Source organism: Staurois parvus, unplaced genomic scaffold, assembly GCF_062004578.1.
Source record: "Staurois parvus isolate SC_StPar_1 unplaced genomic scaffold, SC_StPar_1.0 ptg000145l, whole genome shotgun sequence".
Lineage (NCBI taxonomy): Eukaryota > Metazoa > Chordata > Amphibia > Anura > Ranidae > Staurois > Staurois parvus.
Genome location: NW_028317941.1, coordinates 17,391,250 through 17,408,440, shown reverse-complemented (window position 1 = coordinate 17,408,440; position 17,191 = coordinate 17,391,250).

The following is a 17,191-nucleotide window of genomic DNA, read 5'->3' as shown; positions in this document are numbered from 1 at the left end:
CTCAGTGTTGCTGCCTCAGTGTTACTGCTCCCATCCATCCATCCCTGATATCCATCTGGCACCTTTATCTTACAGCTACAGAGGTTGGGCTCCAACAAGCACGCCCTATATAATATACATTTTCAGAATACAGTGCTGTCAAAAATCATACTGTTACAACACATAAGGCTCCCAAGCATGTCACTTAAATGACTGGTGTTTTTCCTAAGTCACCCTTGAAGTCTGTATAATGCCCCTCTAGCAGTTTCCAGATCCTTATGCCTCTAGCTTTTTTTTTTCAATAGCTTGCATATTAGTCTTAAAAATGGCTGAATAATGTTTCAAGATTTTTCCCATAGACATCAATGAGGGTTGATGCTAAGTTCAGGTTTTTCAGATTTCTACCAGGATTTTGCAAAGCCCCTGAACCTGGGAAGATTTGTTCTTTCCCGGTTAATACTCCTCTTGGATTTACAGCATATTGTTGTCTGTATCCCCATTCAGGAGATTCACTCTATCAATGTTTCCTGGTGATCGTTATCTCCAGGACTAATAATAGTGACAACTATATGAAAGATGATTTCCTTTATTTTGAAGATATTTTCTTTTTTGTATAAGTAACTATCTATGTAAACCCACATATGCCTCTTATAGACAGCCTAATTGCATTTAAGTCCTGATGAAAACACAGAAGCTAGGTGGAGTAGGACAATGGTCATTTAAAAATTACAAACCCACGCAAAACTAATATTTTAGTATAGAGAAGATGCAGGGAAGATAAATCTACTCTTGTCTTTTTTGTTTCTCTTAGAGACTCAAATGGCAAGATTTTCCCTTAATTAATGAATGAGAAGATCTTGCAAATGGATTCCTCAGAAAATCTAGAAAACTAGCATGTGCTTCATCTTGCTAAGGCTACGTTCACACTAGCCTTGTGTGCAGGCGGCAGAGAGGCGTTTGGTAAGCGTTTTTACCGCTTCCCAAACGCCTCTGCCAATTCTGCACATTACAGCACATGGTGCTGTTCTAACGGGAGCGTTTGCGTCGCGTTGCGTCGCGGCAAAACGGACGCCTCTGGACGAGTCAGGAGGCTTTGAAGCCTCCTATTCTCGTCTATGGTGCCGCTCCGCAAACGCCCGGCCTGCGTTTGCGGTGCGGTTGCGACGCGGTTGCGGGGCGTTTGCGGAGCGGTAACACCACTCAAACTGCATTATAGGCGTTTGTGGGGCGTTATTAACGCTCGGCAAACGCCTAGCAACCTCCGCTAAACCGCGCATGCGGCGTTTGCGGAGCGTTAATAACGCTCCGCAAACGCCGGACCAACACTTGCCAAACGCTATAGGGGCGTTTGGCAAGCGTTGGCAAAACAGCCTAGTGTGAACGAGCCCTAACAGCCATGAAGAGCTAAATTATCACTTTTGGTTGGAGTTGGCATTTAAGGATTTCTTATGTAGTAACCAGATATCTAATGTGACTGTTGGCTTGACTGAACCCTACATGGAAATGTTAAAAAACAGTAAAATCCTTGGGAAAACTGGCAGCATGTTTACCTAGTATTAGCACTTTTTTAACCTTTTATTAGGTGGAAAAATAATATAGATTAGAGGATGATATAAACAAAACAGGCTGATACTTATCTTGGATTTATAAATGGCAAGTTTGTTGCTACTGTGCCATTGGTACTTTTTCATATGCATATAGAAATATAAAGGTTCTCTCCTTATATAAAAAAGCTCAGTAAATACAAGGTTTCAGTATTTTGTTTTTTAATTGACTTTTGTTCGGAAGAAATATAAAATGTCTGATTTTACCTTCCCCTCTATATCTTAAATCTTATAACACAAGTCCAGGAAACATTATGCAATATTGCAGTGTACATCCCATGAAGCAAGAAATACAGCGCTCTATTGCACACTTCTTAAATTACTCATTTGAATGACTGGCTTGTTTACACACACTTAGTATAATAACTAATACACAGGGTGTCAGTAATTAAAGAAATATATTTAGGATGTTTATTTTATTCTCAGAGCGTATTCCCAATAAAAGACAAACAGAGTAGCAAGGGCAACTATTTCATGCTCAATAGAGAATTAATGGACAGTTTAAAATACTTTGTGCTGTAATTTGTATGATCTCCTAGATTGTAAGCTCTAAGGAGCAGGGCCCTCTATTTCCTTTTGAACCAAATTGTATTGTAGCTGTAATGTCTGCCTTCATTTTGTAACGTTTTTCATGAAAATTATATCATGTGTTGCTAGCATCAAGTTAACTTGTAGTTTTCTCGTTAAATGTTTATGAAAAATGGATAAATAGGTTAAGCATTGAAAAGGCTGGCTGGTAAGTGTTGCTGGGAAATCCTTTGTCTGTTTGCGATGTGCATTGCCCTTCCATGTGCACCTTACTGCTAAGGCTGGTTGTAGGTTGGGACAATTGCTATTATTTTGTGACATTGGCTAATTTGGATGCAGGGACGCACTGGATGCCTTTGCTGTAATTTTGCTATAGCTGGGCATCAAGTGCGTCCCTGTACCTTTAAGGAAGGATGGGCTCCTCCAGGCACACCTGCCCTTAACCTATGCATTGATATATGTGCTTCTACTATGGAGGCTCTGGAAATTTAAGAGTTAGGTCCACAGTATACAGAGGACCCTTGTTGTGGGACTGTGGCTTACTCATGTATTTGCAAATTTGTGCAAACAAAACCCTCTGTGCTTACCCTATCCATTGATATATGTGTTCCTACTATGGAGGCTCTGGAAATGTAAGAGTTAGTTCCACAGTATACAGAGAACCTTTGACTGTGGCTTATGCATGTATTTGCAAATGTGTGCAAACAAAACCCTCTGTTTTTAGCGCAAACTGTTAGACAAGGCCAAATTGGTTATTTTTCAGGCTGGCTGGTAAGTATTGCTGGTAAATCCTTTGTTTGGGATTGAAAAGGTTAAACGACACTTGCATTACAATTGCAATAACCACATTGTAAATGTTATGATTTTTTTGACATGCTAATATGTTATTTAATCAAAAGACCAATTGAAGGTATATTTTCTTTTCCACGATGCTTTATTATTTTAAATATGAACTATTCAACAGTTAAACAGGAAATTGACTAGGCAGTATTTGGTGGTTTGATGAAAGGAGATATTAGTATGATACTCCTTGCTCTGATGTAAAGATTAAAGCTGAATTCGCAGGCAAATGCAACAATGGAATACAAAAGGTTCTTTACCTTTCAAATGATTTGTATTTCTGTCCATTCAGTCCTGAGTTTTATACAGCTTTGTCACGTAACGCATCCTAGTAGATGACACCACTTACAGTTCAGGGATACAGTGATGTCATCTCTTTACCCACAGAGTTCTAACTGAACAATGAAAGAGCAGCAGCAGACTGATAAGGTTATCGTTCTTCTCACTCTCTCCTCCTATCATCATATTTCTTGTCAGCACATTTAAATGCAGCAAATTTGATGAGGGGTGAACAGCTAAGATTATTACTAGAGATGAGCGAATCGAACATGACGAAGTGGAATTCGTTCCGAAGATTTGGAAAAATTCTATTCGCGACGAATCCGAAGATTAGCAAACTTCGGATGCACGAATCGAATTTTCCCAAAAATGGCGGCGACATGTGTGGGGACGGAGAAAATGGACAGAGAAGATGGGGCGGGGATCTCTGGGAAGGCGCGCAGACAAGGCGCGCTGACCCATAATGCATTCATGACATGTGATCGCATTAGCCAATCAGCAGCCAGCCAGCACTGTGTAATGGTGGAGCTATAAATCGCGGCCATCTTAGAATTCTCCATTAGCCTCCGGTCATTCAAGAGAGACAGACCTGTGTGTATTAAGGGACAGAGTTAGGGCCACAGAGACTTTAGGGCCACAGAATCGTTACTCAGGGACACAGAATCGTTACTCAGGGACACAGAATCGTTACTTAGGGCCACAGCTATCAAAGAATCGAAAATTTAAAGTGACATACACCCTTTTTTTTTTTTGGTGGCTGTCGTGCACAGTTGGTGCTGCAGTTTGCCGATTGTGCAAAATAAACTGACTTTCTGCTTCACAACCACTATTGTACGTTCAAAGAGTTAAATCCATTTACACGCCGGCTGGCGGTAATATTTTTTGGGTTGATTAGTGCATTCCAGTGACAGAAACGTACATTTTCCAGCCAACGGCAAGCTGCAATTGACCGATTGTGTACAATAAACTGACTTTCTGCTTCACAACCACTATTGTACGTTCAAAGAGTTAGATCCATTTACACGCCGGGTGGCGGTAATATTTTTTGGGTGATTAGTGCATTCCAGTGACATAAACGTACAGTTTCCAGCGAACGGCAAGCTGCAATTGACCGATTGTGCTAAATAAACTGACTTTCTGCTTCACAACCACTATTGTACGTTCAAAGAGTTAAATCCATTTACACGCCGGCTGGCGGTAATATTTTTTGGGTGATTAGTGCATTCCAGTGACATAAACGTACAGTTTCCAGCCAACGGCAAGCTGCAATTGACCGATTGTGCTAAATAAACTGACTTTCTGCTTCACAACCACTATTGTACGTTCAAAGAGTTAAATCCATTTACACGCCGGCTGGCGGTAATATTTTTTGGGTGATTAGTGCATTCCAGTGACAGAAACGTACAGTTTCCAGCCAACGGCAAGCTGCAATTGACCGATTGTGTACAATAAACTGACTTTCTGCTTCACAACCACTATTGTACGTTCAAAGAGTTAAATCCATATACACGCCGGCTGGCGGTAATATTTTTTGGGTGATTAGTGCATTCCAGTGACATAAACGTACAGTTTACAGCCAACGGCAAGCTGCAATTGACCGATTGTGCTAAATAAACTGACTTTCTGCTTCACAACCACTATTGTACGTTCAAAGAGTTAAATCCGGTTTTATTTTTGGGGTGCTTATTGAATTAAAGAGTATGTCAGACAACACGCAGAGGAGTGGCAGAGGAGGCAATGTTTCAGGAGCGAGCAGACGTGGCAGCAGAGGAAGGGGTCGAGGCAGCACTAGTCGCAGCCAGAGGCCAGTGCTCCCGGTGTCATCCAGCGGTCGTGTCTCCACCGACAACCCTGCCGTCATCGATTGGTTGGCTCGGTCGTCTTCCTCTTCCCAGGTCACCTCTGACACCTACAGCCAACGGTCGGTGGGTACGTCAGACACAACCGTTAGTTGGCATGGCCCGGGAGCAAGCCCACTGAAATCACGTGTCCTCTACCTGCCCCTGTCCTTTGGTGTTCCCTCACCAAGCGAAGTATCGCATGCTGTGGGCTCAGCCCCACTGTACAGTGAGGAAGAGCTAACAGAGGGCGGTTAGGAACGGGGGGAGACATCCGCCTCTTCAGCAGCCAGGCGAAGAAGTAGTGGCGAGGAGAGTGGCTCGGTAGCCGGTCTAGAGACAGGTCTGTCTCCTGACCCACACGCAGCCGAGGGGGCTAGTAGTGAGGCGGAGACCCTAATTGATGATGATGAGGCTGATCGCACTTGGCAGCCTCGTCGTCATCAGGCTATTGCTTCCGCATCATCAGGAGAAGAGGGTGGCAGCTTGGCAGCGAGCAAAACAGTCGGTGGGTTGCCCAAGAGGCAGCAGGGTCGCAGCAGTGTCAGTGGAGCCAAACGGCCACGGAGTAGAGCACCAGCTCCACTGCAGCCTACCACCACGGCCAGTAGTGGTGCCGGTGTGCATGGAGGAAGTAGCAGTCAGCCAGTGAGGAGTAGCGGGGGAAAAGTTTCCTACTCGGCGGTGTGGCAATTTTTCGTCAAGCCGCCCGAGGAAGTAAACGTAGCCGTATGTCGACTATGTGGCCAGAAAGTCAAGCGTGGCCAGGGGGCCAAAAAGGCAGTGCCAGCCCTGCATTCACATGTAGAAGAGATGGTGGGCCAGTCTTTGAGCATGTCGGTCTCTGCCAAAGTGCACGGCAGCGCCGACGTGTGGAGCTGTAACTACGGTCAGGGACAGTACATGTCATTTACGGCCCACTGGGTGAACGTGGTGCCGGCACAGCCGCACCAGCAACTTGGGCAGGTCACGCCGCTTTTGCCTCCACGTTTGCACGTCCTTGGTCCAGCAAAGATGTCCGCCTCTACCACCTCTTCTTCCGCCGTGTCCTCAGCCGCCACCCCCGTGCCAAGTCCCATTACCCGACCGGCATATCACATGTGCAGGGCGCAACGGTGTCACGCTGTGCTGCACCTGGTATGCCTTGGCGAACGTAGTCACACAGGGGAGGAACTTCTGAGTGTAATGAACAGAGAAATCGACAGATGGCTGTCTCCGCGCAAACTGAAAATCGGAACCATGTTGACCGACAACGGAAAGAACATGGTGTCTGCTCTGCGTCAAGGAAGGTTGTGCCATGCGCCATGCATGGCTCACGTGTTCAATCTGGTTGTCAAGCGGTTCCTAAAATCCACCATCCCACTGCAAGACATCCTTAAAATGTCACATAAACTTTGCATGCATTTCAGCCATTCCTACACCGCAAAGCACACCCTCCTTGAGCTGCAGCGGCAGAACGGAATTCCACAGCATTGCCTGATCTGCGACGTTGCAACAAGGTGGAATTCAACCCTACATATGTTAGACCGCCTTTACGAACAGCGAAAGGCCATCACCGATTTCCTGATGTTACAAGCGGATAAAGGTACTCCCCTGTGTAACTTAGATGTCAGCCATTGGCAGCTCATGCGTGACACCTGCCGCTTGCTCAGGCCCTTTGAGGAGGCCACGCTATTCGTGAGTCGGCAGGACTATGGGATGAACGACGTCATTCCTCTGTTGCACGTCCTGGAACAAATGCTGTTAACAATGGCTGGTCAGGGTGCGGTAGACGTGGCGCACAGATCTCAACGCCACATGACCCCTGTGGGGGCAGGACAGGAAGAAGAGGAGGAGGTAGAGGAGGACATTGGTGCTCAGGAGTGAAATGGGTGGTTTTTCCACTCAGCAGACAGGAGTGGAGGAGCAGGAGCATCTGGTAGAGGAGGAGGAGGAGACAGAGGACCCAGACGCACCGTGGCAGTATGCTGTGGAGATGGAGGCAGGGAGTCCCTCGCATTCCTTGGCACGAATGGCCCATAGCATGCTCGGTTGCTTGCGTAGCGACAGCCGAATAATAACCATCAGACAGAGGGATGACTTTTGGCTTTCCACCTTGTTGGACCCTCGCTACCGTTCAAAAATGGTGGCCTTTTTCACACCTGCTGAGAGGGAGGCCAAAATAAAGTACTATAAAAACCACCTATGTAGTCAGTTGGTCTCTGCCTTTCTGCGCCAACGTCCATCCTCAGACACTGTGGGCCCTGTGCGCTCGCGTTCCGCTGCCATGGCAGCAGGGGAGGGGTGGGGTGGTAGGAGCAGTGGCAGCTCCACCAGCAGCGGCTGCCTCAGTCTGCAGTCGATGATGAGTAGCTTTCTTCACCAGCGCAGTGAGGAAACTACTAACCAGCCGCAGCAGCAGCAGCATCAGGTGGACCTGGAGCAGGACCTCAAACAACAGGCTTGGGCCTACTTGGACAGCACCCTGCCAACCGAGGTAGACAATCCCCTTGACTACTGGGCAACGAAACTTGACCTTTGGCCTCAAGTAGCTGAATTTGCCCTTGAAAGGCTGTCATGCCCGGCCAGTAGCGTGGCATCGGAGCACGTATTTAGTGCGGCAGGAGGTATTGTAACTCCGCGGAGGACACGACTGTCCACCCAAAGTGTGGAGAGACTCACGTTTGTGAAAATGAATCAGGCGTGGATTAGTCTGGATTTCAAACCACCAGTTCCTGACACAACTGACTAAATCCGCCATGAATCATGCCCCAAACATGTTATTAGGGACAAATGGAAGACCTCCACCTGATCCGTACATTTGTATATATATTTTATTGAGAGGCTGCTGGTCGGCCGACTCATGTTTTGCACATTTTTAATGACTTATACTCTGCAGGTCGGGCCCCTCATGAATTGGGGTTTTTAAATTATTTATACTTCGCTGGACGACCGTCACATGAATTGAACCTTTTTAATGACTTATACTCTGCTGGTCGGGCCCCTCATGAATTGGTGTTTTTAAATTATTTATACGTCGCTGGACGACTGTCACATGAATTTAAACTTTTTAATTATTTATAGTCGACCAGTTCCAGACCGATGGAATAGCAATTTTTTAAAATATTTATTTGACACGTGTTGTCCATCTCATCAATGAGGTGGACTGTTTATTTATTGGCCACGGTTTGGCCCCCTGCTGTTTCTTACATTGTTAACTTGTTGTATCGGTCACGGTTTGGCCACATGTTTGGTTGTCTTGTTAACCACTTCCTGTCCGGACACTTTTACCCCCTTCCTGTCCAGGCCAATTTTCAGCTTTCGGCGCTCTCACATTGTGAATGACAATTACTCAGGCATACAACACTGTATCTAAATGAAATTATTATCATTTTTTTCAAACAAATAGAGCTTTAATTTGGTGGTATTTAATCATCACTGGGGTTTTTATTTTTTGCTAGAAAAATGAAAAAAGGCTGAAAATTTTGAAAAAAAACATGTTTTTCTTAGTATTTGATACTAAATTTTGCAAATAAATATACTTTCTTCATAAATTTAGGCCAAAATCCATTGTGCTACATTTTGTTGGTAGACATAACCCAAATCAGTGTGTATTATTTAGTCTTTGTGAAAGTTATAGAGTCCACAGACCACGGTATATATATTTGATATATTTTAAAATGTATCAATCCTGATGCACGGACTACCTATATAATTTCTTGGGGCCCTAAAATGCCAGGACAGTACAAATACCCCCCAATGACCCCTTTTTGGAAAGTAGACAGTCTGAGGTATTTAATGAGAGGCATGGGGAGTTTTTTGAAGTTGTCATTTTTTGCCAATTTTTTAAGGAAATTATGAAAGTAAAAAAAATTCTTTTTTTTTTTCCCACAAAGTTGTCATTTAACAAGTTCTTTCTCTCACACGGCATAGGCATACTTGCAATTACACCCCAAAACACATTCTGCTACTCATCCTGAGTATGGCGATACCACATGTGTAAAACTTTTTCACAGCCTAACCACATAGAAGGGCCCCACATCCAATAAGCACCCTTAGGCGTTCTAGGGGCAAAAATTACACATCTAATTTCTTGACTGTCTATCACAGTTTTGGAGGTCCTGGAGCACCAGGACAATTGAATTACCCACAAAATGACCCCATTTTCAAAAGAAAACACCTCAAGGTATGTTTTAAGAGGCATGGGGAGTCCTCTGAAGACTTCATTTTTTGCCACATGTTTTTGGAAAATGTGAAAAGAAAATGAAAATGTATTTTTTTTTACGCAAAGGTGTCAATCTATGAGATATTTCTATTACACAGCATAGGCATACTTAAAATGATACCTCAAAACGCATTCTTTAACTCCTGCTGAATATGGCGATACCAAATGTGTGAGACTTTTTCACAGTCTGGCCACATAGAGGGGTTCCACATCCAATAAGCACCTGTTAGTGTTCTAAGGGCAAAAATTACACATCTAATTTCTTGACTACCTATTGCCGTTTTGGAGGTCCTGGAGCATCAGGGCAATGAAATTATCCACAAAATGACCCCATTTTGGAAAGCAAACACCCCAAGGTATGTTTTAAGAGGCATGCAGAGTCTTCTGAAGACTTCATTTTTTGCCACAAGTTTTTGGAAAATGCGAAAAGAAAATGAAAATGTATTTTTTTCTACACAAAGTTGTCAATCTATGAGATATTTCTAATACACTGAATAGGCATACTTAAAATTACACCCCAAAACACATTCTCTAACTCTTCCTGAATATGGTGATACCAAATGTGTGAGACTTTTTCACAGTCTGGCCACATAGAGGGGTTCCACATCCAATAAGCACCTGTTAGCGTTCTAAGGGCAAAAATCACACATCTAACTTCTTACCTACCTATTGCTGTTTTGGAGGTCCTGGAGCATCAGGACAATGAAATTATCCACAAAAAGACCCCATTTTGGAAAGCAAACACCCCAAGGTATGTTTTAAGATGCATGGGGAGTCTTCTGAAGACTTCATTTTTTGCCATATGTTTTTGGAAAATGTGAAAAGAAAATGAAAATATATTTTTTTTTATGCAAAGTTGTCAATCTATGAGATATTTCTATTACACAGCATAGGCATACTTAAAATTACACCTCAAAATGCATTCTTTAACTCCTGCTGAATATGGCGATACCAAATGTGTGAGACTTTTTCACAGTCTGGCCACATAGAAGGGTTCCACATCCAATAAGCACCTGTTAGCGTTCTAAGGGCAAAAATTACACATCTAATTTCTTGACTACCTATTGCCGTTTTGGAGGTCCTGGAGCATCAGGGCAATGGAATTATCCACAAAATGACCCCATTTTGGAAAGCAAACACCCCAAGGTATGTTTTAAGAGGCATGGGGAGTCTTCTGAAGACTTCATTTTTTGCCAAAAGTTTTTGGAATATGTTAAAAGAAAATTAAAATGTATTTTTTTCTATGCAAAGTTGTCAATATAGAAGATATTTCTAATACACTGCATAGGTATACTTAAAATTACACCCCAAAACACATTCTCTAACTCTTCCTGAGTATAACGATACCACACGTGCAAGACTTTTTCACAGCCTAACCAAATGGAGGGGCCCCACATGCAATAAGCACCGTTAGGCATACTAAGGGCAAAAATTACACATCTAATTTATTGACTACGTATCACAATTTTGGAGGTCCTGGAGCAGCAAAGTCTTCTGAAGACTTAATTTTTTACACAGATTTTTAGAAAATGTGAAAAAAAGTAGTTATTTTTTCTTTAATGCAATGTTACCAATAATAACATATTTCTAACACACTGCATAGGTATTCTTAGAATAACACTTTAAAACACATTCTGCTACTTTTCATGAGTATGGGGATACCACATGTGTAAGACATTTTCAGTGTTTGGACTGATTACTGGTCATTGCAACCTGTTTATCACAAAAATTAGCAAACATTATATATCAATAAAGCATAGTGTAGCTTCACCTACAGCCTGTTCCTAAAAGCTTAACCTATTAGTACGTGGCTGTCCACATAGCACTATGTTCATTCACCAAGAAGTTGAACAAAAGATAAACCAAAGAGTACCTGTTGTTTCAGTGCAGAGGGTGGGTGGCACCAGTGTCTTGCAGGAAGGTAGCCAGTGGGATGTGCAGATGGGTCAGTACCGGTGTCATGCATAGACGTGGTGAGCAAACAGGCAAAGTAGTGGTCCAGGAAGAAGACAGGAACATGGTCCATAAAAAGGCCACAGTCAATACAGACAGCAAGCAAAGACGTGGTAAAAGGATTGGTCCAGGCAGAAACATTAAGCTTAGGGCCTTGGTTAGGTAAGACTGGACAAAGGGGTAGAGGCTTCATCCCACCCAAATCTCTTCGAAGCCTCTGGTCTCCAGACCCTGATCCGGGAATTAAAAAACCCAAAGAAAACAAAAAAGTTTTCTCTGCTCGGAAACACTACTCTGGATCCCCTCACATACGTGAGACCCCTGTGTTGTCTTGAATCCCACTACTAAAGTGGGAGGGCAAAAGATCAGTCCAGGAGGCAGGCAGAGGCATGGTCGATTAACAGGCCGAGGTCAGTTCAGGCAGCAGGCAGAGGCATGGTCGATTAACAGGCTGAGGTCAGTTCAGGCAGCAGGCAGAGGCATGGTCGATTAACAGGCCGAGGTCAGTTCAGGCAGCAAGCAGAGGCATGGTCGATTAACAGGCTGAGGTCAGTTCAGGCAGCAGGCAGAGGCATGGTCCATTAACACACCGAGGTCAGTTCAGGCAGCAAGCAGAGGCATGGTCAATAAACAGGCCGAGGTCAGTTCAGATGGAAGGCAGGAAAATGAATTCAGGCAACAGGCAGAAACGTGGCAGGGAAATAGCAAACAGAGGACAAAGAAATATATCTTCACCGTACTTCACTAATAATGTAGTGCGGTATGGTAGATACGGAAGCACTCTTCTATACAGAGACCAGGCTTTGAGGGACACTGGGGACAGTAGTATCGGGTGTCAGATCGAATTCTATGTTTGGAGCATACCCGACATCTCTTTTGAGGATTGCGGTCTGTTTCGGTAGGGGGGACGATATTGGGGAAATGTCTTTCATGCAATCGGCTCACTGCATCAGACCGAATTTGTTCAGGTACGGGTCTTCCTTGATAGATAAGGGATGTGATAATCTCTTCCTGATATTGTAAGAAGGTGACAGGTCTTTGTGTGGACTTCTGGAAAACGATGTAGGAATTGTACAGGGCCATATGGAAAAGGTAGAAGGATACTTTTTTATACCAGTAGATTGATCTTCTGTTGGGTATGTAGGGCTGTAACATTTGATCATTTAAATCCACTCCCCCCATGAACAGGTTGTATTCGTGTATGCATTGGGGTTTTCGGATGGGACCGCGACTTCCTTGAATTTCCAATGAGCTGCTGTTATGGATAGATGAAAGGACATACACATCCCGTTTGTCTCGCCACTTAAGGGCCAGGATCTCTTCATTTCTCAAGCTAGCTGACTCCCCCCTGTTTAGCTTGGTGGCAACCAATTGTTGTGGAAATCCCTTCCGATTGGGTCGAGCTGTGCCACAGGCTACAGTGTCCTTGAGATAAAGGTGGCGGAAAAGGGGCAGGCTTGTGTAGAAATTGTCCACGTAAAGATGGTACCCCTGATTGAAGAGGGGGTATACCAGGTCCCAGACAATTTTTCCACTAATCCCCATATAGGCTGGGCATTCAGGGGGCTCTAGCTGACTGTCCTTTCCCTCGTAGATACGGAACTTGTGCACGTATCCTGTGGACCTTTCGCAGAGTTTGTTCATCTTCACCCCGTATCTGGCCCGTTTACTTGGAATGTACTGTTTTATGATCAGCCTCCCAGTGAAATGGATTAGGGATTCATCGACACAGATGTTTTTTTCAGGACAATATATTTCTGAAAATTTTTGGTTGAAATAATTGATTAGTGGACGAATTTTATAAAGTTTGTCGTACTCGGGGTGATCTCTGGGGGGGAACAGGGAATTATCGTTGAAATGTAGAAAGTGCAGAATTGTTTTATAGCGGGTCCTGGACATAGTGGCAGAAAAGAGCGGCATGTGTTGAATGGGATTTGTCGACCAATAAGCATGCAGTTCATTTTTTTTTGTTAGTCCCATATTAAATGTAAGGCCAAGAAAAACTTTAAATTCTTCAACTGTGAGGCATTTCCACTCAAATGTTCGAGCATAACAGGAGTTGGGATTTTGAGTGATTAATTGCTGGGCAAAAATATTGCATTGGTGCACAACTGAATTCAAAAACTCTTCAGTGAAAAATAAATGGAAATAATCAATGGCTGTAAAATTTTGGGTTTCTGCCTGAATGCCTGACTGGGCTATGAATGGGGGAATTATAGGTGCTCCTGATCCTGAAGGTAGCCACACAGGGTTTAAAAGAGCATCTGGGACAGCAGTATGGGCCCTAATCCTTGGTGGCGGATGTGACACCTGAATACTAGAACTTGCACTTACAGTGCTGGTAGTAGCCATATCAGAAGAACGTATTGAGCTGCTGGTGGTTGCTTGCTGCTCCTTGGAGTTCCTCATTCTTTTTGTTGGAACACCTTCTTCTGATTCAGAGAGTGAACCGCTGCTGTGTTCTGGTTCATATACAGAATCAGAGTTTGACAGTGAGAGTTCTCCGTCACTCTCATCTGTCATACTCAGAATTTGAAATGCCTCCTCGCTTGTATATGATCTTTTGGCCATATTTTTGACACTGATCAGGACCCACTGGTATGGCAGTGATCAGGATGGTGTTGCGGTGAGGGACAGATATCTGGCTGTAGTTGGTTCACACTAGTCACTGTTGGGCAAAAATCAGAGATACAGTGAGGTGGCTGGCAATGTTTTGTGAGTGTGTGTAAACTCTGTGCAAAGGCTGAAAATTACTCACAGTTAGCTGTACTGGATCTCTCTCCTCACAGACGATGGCAGTGAACAGGATCCACTGGTGTGGCAGAGATCAGGGACACTTTATGAACAGGTACACTGTAAGGTGATCAGGGACACTGATTGGGCCACTGTATGGTGATCAGGGACACTGCTGGGCCACTGCGGTGATCAGGGACACTGCTGGGCCACTTGTGTGGCGATCAGGGACACTGTGGCAATCAGGGACACTGTGGCGATCAGGGACACTGCTGGACCACTTGTGCGGTGACCATGGACACTGCTGGGCCACTGCGATGAGCAGGACACTGCTGGGCCACTTGTGTGGCGATCAGAAACACTGCTGGGCAACTGCGGTGATCAGGGACACTGCGGTGATCAGGGGCACTGCTGGACCACTTGTCCGGCGATCAGGGACACTGCTGGCCACTTGTGTGGTGATCAGGGACACTGCTGGGCCACTTGTGTGGTGATCTGGGCCACTGCGGCAATCAGGGACACTGCGGTGATCAGGGACACTGCTGGACCACTTGTGCAGCAATCGGGGACACTGCGGTGATCAGGGACACTGCTGGGACACTGCGGCGATCAGGGACACTGCTGGACCACTTCTGCGGCGATCAGGGCCACTGCTGGGCCACTGCGATGATCAGGACACTGCTGGGCCACTTGTGTGGCAATCAGAAACACTGCTGGACTACTGCGGTGATCAGGGACACTTCGGTGATCAGGGGCACTGCTGGACCACTTGTCCGGCGATCAGGGACACTGCTGGGCCACTTGTGTGGTGATCAGGAACACTGCTGGGCCAATGTGGGGATCAGGGACACTGCTGGGCCAATTGTGTGGTGATCAGGAACACTGCTGGGCCAATGCGGTGATCAGGGACACTGCTGGGCCACTTGTGTGGTGATCAGGAACACTACTGGGCCAATGCGGTGATCAGGGACACTGCTGGGCCACTTGTGTGGTGTTCAGGGACACTGCTGGGCCACTGCGGCAATCAGGGCCACTGCGGCGATCAGGGACACTGCTGGACCACTTGTGCGGCAATCAGGGACACTGCGGTGATCAGGGACACTGCTGGGCCACTGCGGTGATCAGGGACACTGCTGGACCACTTGTGCGGCAATCAGGGACAATGCTGGGTTACTTGTGCGGCAATCAGGGACACTGCTGGGCCACTTGTGTGGCGATCAGGGACACTGCTGGGCCACTGCGGCAATCAGGGACACTGCGGCAATCAGGGACACTGCTGGACCACTTGTGCGGCAATCAGGGACACTGTGGCGATCAGGAACACTGCTGGACCACTTGTGCGGCAATCAGGGACACTGCGGTGATCAGGGACACTGCTGGGCCACTGCGGCGATCAGGGACACTGCTGGACCACTTGTGTGGCAATCAGGGACACTGTGGTGATCAGGGACACTGCTGGGCCACTGCGGCAATCAGGGACACTTCTGGGCCACTTGTGTGGCAATCAGGGACACTGCTTGGCCACTGCGGCGATACTGCTGGGCCACTTGTGTGACAATCAGGGACACTGCTTGGCCACTGCGGCGATCAGGGACACTGCTTGGCCACTTGTGTGGCGATCAGGAACACTGTGATGATCAGGGACACTGTGGAGATCAGGAACACTGCTGGGCCACTATGTGGCGATCAGGGACACTGACAATCAGGGACACTGCTGGGCCACTTGTTGGGCGATCAGGGCCACTTGTGGGCGATCAGGGCCACTTGGGGCAATCAGGGCCACTTGGGGCAATCAGGGACACTTGTGGGGGCAATCAGGGACACTTGTGGGGGCAATCAGGGCCACTTATGGGCAAAGCCACTTGTTGGGGCAATCAGGGCCACTTGTGGGGGCAATCAGGGCCACTTGTGGGGGCAATCAGGGCCACTTATGGGCAAAGCCACTTGTTGGGGCAATCAGGGCCACTTATTGGGGTGATCAGGGCCACTGTAGGGGCGATCAGGGACACTTTAGGGGTGATCAGGGACACTTTAGGGGCGATCAGGTGTCTACTACCTCCTCTTGGCTGTTTCTCCTCTCACAGACAACTCCGTGAGAGGAGAAGGAGGCGGAAGCCGCACCATGCGGCTTTTGTTTACACTTATGCTGTGTCCTTATTGGACACAGCTGATCACATGGTATGGGACCGATTTCATTGGTCCCATACCATGTCACGTAATCTACCGAGTCCGTCGGACTCGGCGATCATCGGGCTCGCGGGTGCGCGCTCTAGGAGCCGCGCACGAGCCTCAGACACAAGGTGCCGTTTAGAGACGGCAACCCGCTCCTGTAGATGTCCCGTCCTGCCGTTTATAAACAGCGGCCGGACGGGAAGTGGTTAAGATTTTCTGTAATGTACACAGTTACGCTTGACTTGTCGACTTTCCACAATCTACTAAGGTATAGCATCGCATCAAAGTTTTTTTTTTTTTTTTTAGTCTAAACCATTTCTTATAATGTCAATTTGTAGGATACACCGCTGTAAGGCGACCTACTTTTTTGTCACTGTGTAGACATCTATTTATAGGCCGATGTTTGGCCAGAAAGATATATTTAGTAATAACCTAGCCGTTCAAGCCGCTCACTGAACACCTCGGGAATTGCTTTGTATATCTGTCGCCTTAGGGGCCGCTGTCTGGCGACATAATTTTTTGTCACTGTGTAGACATCTATTTATAGGCCGATGTTTGGCCACAAAAATATATTTAGTAATAACCTAGCCGTTCAGGCCGCTCCCTGAACACCTCGGGAATTGCTTTGTATATCTGTCGCCTTAGAGGCCGCTGTCTGAACAGCTCATGAATTGCTTTCTATATGTGTCGCCTTTGAGGCCGCTGGCTGGACAGCTGATGAATTGATTTGTATATATGTACTTATTGTCCGCTGTCCGGACAGCTCATGAATTACTTTTTGTATATAGCCTTCCAAACCACTCTCAGAATAAGTCATGATATTCATGCTGTGTATAGCCTTATAGGCCAATGGTCAATCAAGTCATGATTGTTATAGTGTGTATAGCCTTATAGGCCGCTGTCTTTACAACTTTATAATTCCATGCAGTATATAGCCCTATCGGCCACTTTCTGGCATCCAGTTGCTGTAGCCCCCATCACCACACTGTGCCACGGGCCCCTGTACCGCCTTCTCATACTGCTGCCACATCCATCCTCTGCCATGTGCGTCTTTGTCGTCT